The sequence below is a fragment of the Amblyomma mixtum genome, chromosome 3, assembly GCF_055824585.1.
Source record: "Amblyomma mixtum isolate Tamu chromosome 3, ASM5582458v1, whole genome shotgun sequence".
NCBI lineage: Eukaryota > Metazoa > Arthropoda > Arachnida > Ixodida > Ixodidae > Amblyomma > Amblyomma mixtum.
In genome coordinates, this window is record NC_143014.1 from 52489827 (window position 1) to 52494440 (window position 4614).

The following is a 4614-nucleotide window of genomic DNA, read 5'->3' on the forward strand; positions in this document are numbered from 1 at the left end:
GGTGGACGCCGGTCTGCAAGCTGAGAAGAGCGCTTCAGCGAAAAGATAGCAGCCGATGCCTGCAGGTGTGGTATTTGGCCTTCGAAATAAAGTATCTGAACTCGTAGTCTAACAGGAACGAGAAAAAGTGCACTGGAGCAAAACGAGAACCTTACTGCGAGAAAAATTCTGCTGCTGGGGTCGACTTCTGACGCAGGTTCGTAGGGCGAAGAAGCGCATTGTTGCGATGGCTCCTAAATGGCAGTAAGGAGGAAACTGGCCAATCGTTTCCTCTGTGTGAACCCATTATACACCACGTGCGGTGTCGCTAGCATCCGGGAGCTCCCGGATGCTAGCGACTCCGCACGGGGCGGCCGCATACAAAATGTGGAGGCATGAGAGCACTGTGGTAGTGGTAAGATAACGCATTCATGCTCTGCAGCAGCCGCTCAGTCAAGATGTCGTTGACGACAGCTCATGTTACGCGTGTCTGTGTACAGCGGCAGTATGCCTCGCCTATGCGTTCTATTTAGAGTTGTCTCAGCAGCAAGTCATTTGGTTTCTCGCGCATAAATAAGTGCACTTCTTACTAAAGTGTTCCCTAAGCTTTAAAAACAAAAGTCTGTAAAACCTCATTGACACATGCCATGCATAGACATGTTTCAACAGAATTGCTATAGCGCATATAGCGCACGAAATTCATTGAAAAGGAATAAAAAAAAATAACGCACAGGGCACTAGAAAGTCTGCTGTGATCGTTGTAAGCTAATAAAAGACACTCAGAGTCGGTGTAATTAGTTTCCTTTCTATACATATGCTTTTCGCGGATTCAAATTCCACGATCGGAAAATGAATGTAGTGGTTGTTGCTGCCGTCAAAATTTGGTGGAAATTCTCTTTTTTTTTCAATGTGCGGTATCCAAGAGGAGATATATTTGCATATTTCATTTTGATGAAAGGCGTTCTCCAGGCATATTCTCGCACATTTTCATTGCAGGGTGTTTTGTGCTCGACATATCGTGCATATATATATATATATCGCACGATATTTACGACTGTGCTCTAGAACATGTGACGTCGCGTTAGTTAATTTAATTACCAGATGCTGTGCTTCTTGTGATTAAAAATCGAATTGTGAAACACTTCAAATATCTGGAGCGTAGAATGCTGCCTGAAAATTCATTCTTCACTTGTTGGTTTTGCGAAAAGTGGGCTTTAGTGGGCTGCTGCAGGGCGCTTTGGCTGACCTGAAGCGTTGTCGAGCTTCACAACTAAACCACTACGTGTGGACACTGACTGACAACCACTCATGTGTGTGGCCTGCGCTACGGTACACCCTAAACATGCATTAGCCTATTTAGGAGTAAAAAGAGAGTAAGCTGTCCTCTAGCGCCCTGCCTTATAGGGGCAGGCTATCCTGCCCAATCCCTGGGGTAGATTTTCATCACTAAAAATGTGCAATATTTGCGGCTGTCAAAGAAAGCCAATTCCCACTTCAAAACACGCGAAGTTATAGCAGGTACTACGCTTTAGCGGAGGTTTCAATCTCCTCCATTCGCTAACCTCAAGAACTCCGATGCCGCGTTTAAAAGCTTCCTGTAATTGACAAATACATGAAGTCATCATGTTTTGCGCTTATAATATGCCTCCGTTGCCCAGAGTAAGCATTCTGTATACTTAGTGGTCGAAATCATCTCTTGAACAGAGGCATGCCCTGCCTTAAAGGGGAGCGCGATAGAGTACAGCTTACTCTCTTTCTACCCCCATATAGGCTCATTCGTGTTTATAGTGCCTGTATATTATGCACATGTTTTTGTAGGGAACTCGCATGTATAGGACATGAACTGCGAACTAATGGTTACTGAGGGCACTTAAGAGTACTTACCTGCTTTAAATGCGAAAGCATTTTTTTTTTTCAATTTTTATTTCTCTTTTACGTCTTATTTTCTTATTTTTTATTTTTTCTTCCTTTCTAATGACACTCTTACTCAACAGCATACAGTAGTAAGGCAAGGCATATACACGTTTACCTTTGTTCACCACGAAACAACGCAGTTTTGTGGCCTGTATATATGGGTTGCGTGCTCGCCTCGCAGTCGAAATTCATGGGTTGTCCCAGCACGTTTGGAGGAAATTTTATTTTTCTTTCATACCACGGAGATGTCATGTGGGATTTTTACGCCGTGTTTAGTTGCTGATGAGCGGTAGAATTTTTTGGCATTAATATACGTGTAATTTATTTTGACACGATAAAAGATCTGGAAAACCGAGCAGCCCAAGAAGGAAAAAAATCCCAAAAATACTCTTATGGTACCAGAGAGCGCCGGCTTTGTTGGTTGAACAATCTGGTAGGATCGCGCCAACCCGAAAGTCGCTATCTGGCCCGGTTTGCGGGTCGTGCTCGGGCTACTTAGATGTCCTTTACTTCGGGCTCGGTGCGGTGTAGATTTGTATCACAAGAGCCGGTTCCCGTCCTTAGCTCGAACTGAGCGCGGTACACGCACGTGGTGTGAATAATTCTAAGGCGCGCAATGCATCTCGCGTGCAAAGGAGGAAAAGCTTCAGGCTTATAGCGTCATCATGGACGAGAAACATGAGGAGAGGACGAAAGTAAAAACACTAAGAAAACGCTGGTAACCGTTACCCTTGGGGGAGGGGTCTTTTCCGCTTCTCTCGACAAAGCAGGATAAATCGCTGGTTGGCGTCTTTCGTTAAGCTAGGTGAGAAGAAGGAAAGCGTTTGTACAGCGCACGTGGGGTAGCCTTTGAGATGCAGATGAATTAACTGACAGGTGACGCTCCGAGGAGTTGTTTCAGAGCATATAGTAGCATAACCTCCGAAATGAAGAGCACAAAAGTAGGGGTAGGGTTCTCACCCACACGATGCAGCTTTTGTAATGTAGTTCATTACAGCGTCAAATGTCGCTGCGCGCGACTCGAGCAGAACAATTCACACAGTGTTCTGGTGTTTCGTTCTGCGAACCCGAGTCGGAGCACACTGCGCTAACTAAATCTTGCGCCCGTTCTTTGGATTAGTTTTTCTGAGCTGCGCCTGTGTAGTTTGTGTTCCCACCTCCTGCATGTGTAACTGCTTACAGGACGACGTCTCTGTCACTCCGTTCGCACATTCCGGTAGGTAGGTTGTGATGACGTCACAAGGTCACCTGACCTAGGTGGCCCACATAGCTAAGCGGTGGAGCCAGACATGGAGTGGCGAAATCGGTTAGCGGGGGTCTTATTGCTAGCGCATTAAAAAGACGGAAAAGGTTGCAAGGAGATACGTTTGTGAGCTACTAAGGCGCAAGCATCCTGTGTGTTTCGCAACAATCCAGTCGAGTAAATTGTCGCACGCATCTCTTGAGTACTGTTGTTTGGAAAACGTTATTTGCATATTTCTTCGCTGGAGAGCCTGATCTGTTAGCGGGACTTCTAAAATGAAAGATCCTTGTCAGTCAGATAGACAGAAACAGAATTATGGAAAAGCAGGAAGATTAACTACCCATGGAATTCTTCTCCATTCCATGGAGAGGAATGGAAGATCAGAGCACGATGTTGAAAGCGTCTGTGAAGATCACTAGTTACACCGTGAGAAGACAGGACGAACACAGAGAGTGTATAGTCTGCAGCGCAAGTCTGTGTTCTTCAGGTATTGAAAGAGCGCCTTGAAGGTTTTTTTCTCATACGAAGGTTTGGGCTAAGCCCCAGGACTTGGGCTTCCGTTAGGGGACAAGAATCCAACTGCTAGAACGCTGCATCTAGGAATATTCGTTCCCGGTGAAACCGAGGGCAGTCACCAAGTATATAGTGCTGAAATCTTTCTTGATCCCCTGTGATATTCTCTGAACAAAGTGGCGGAGTTGGTCAACTCAACCATATAGTTTGCTAAAAGTGCCGTATAGATGTAACTCAATACAGTTGGGTAAACCATAGAGCACTACACGCACGGGTTGTATCACCGACTCAAGAAGGTGGCCGAAAAAAACGGCGTCTAGGTGGTGCTAACGGCGCCCAATAAACTAAGCCGCATCGTCAACGAAGGAAAAAGAAATAACACTGACTGCACTAAGAAACACCGTGACAGAAACGTCAAGTGTCACAAGCGCGTCGTCTATAAAATCCCCTTGCCCTGCGGGGCTGGCTACGTGGGACAGACTGACCGTTGCCTAAACGGCCTAAACGACTGCAGGAGCACCGCTGAAGGTTTCAGCCGTTTCCACAGAAAGCCATCTGGCCTAACATTGTAAACAGTGCCCACACAAGCCAGCATGCGTTCCTGTATAGAAGGAAACGATGGCATTAGGAAGGCAAAGCTCGCGAGAAGGTAGGGAAATCCTTCAGGCCTTTCACATAGCAAAGGCCAAAGGAAAATGCGTCACAAAACCTTCAGTCGCCCTCACAACCGAGGAAAGAAGTTATTTGGAGGAGTACATAGTTCACTCCATCGTATGACAAGTGGATTTTTAGTAGCCACCCGCGGACCTACTTAATCTATAAGTCGATGTGTGGTCTTATTTTCATGATTGCACAATGTTCTGTAATGTCGTTTTTAAGCCTCTTTTAAGGCCTTCTTCACCTTTTATTTTCTTCGCATTGCCTGGTTTTGGCACGTTTCTCTTATTTTGTGGCTTTCGAAACAC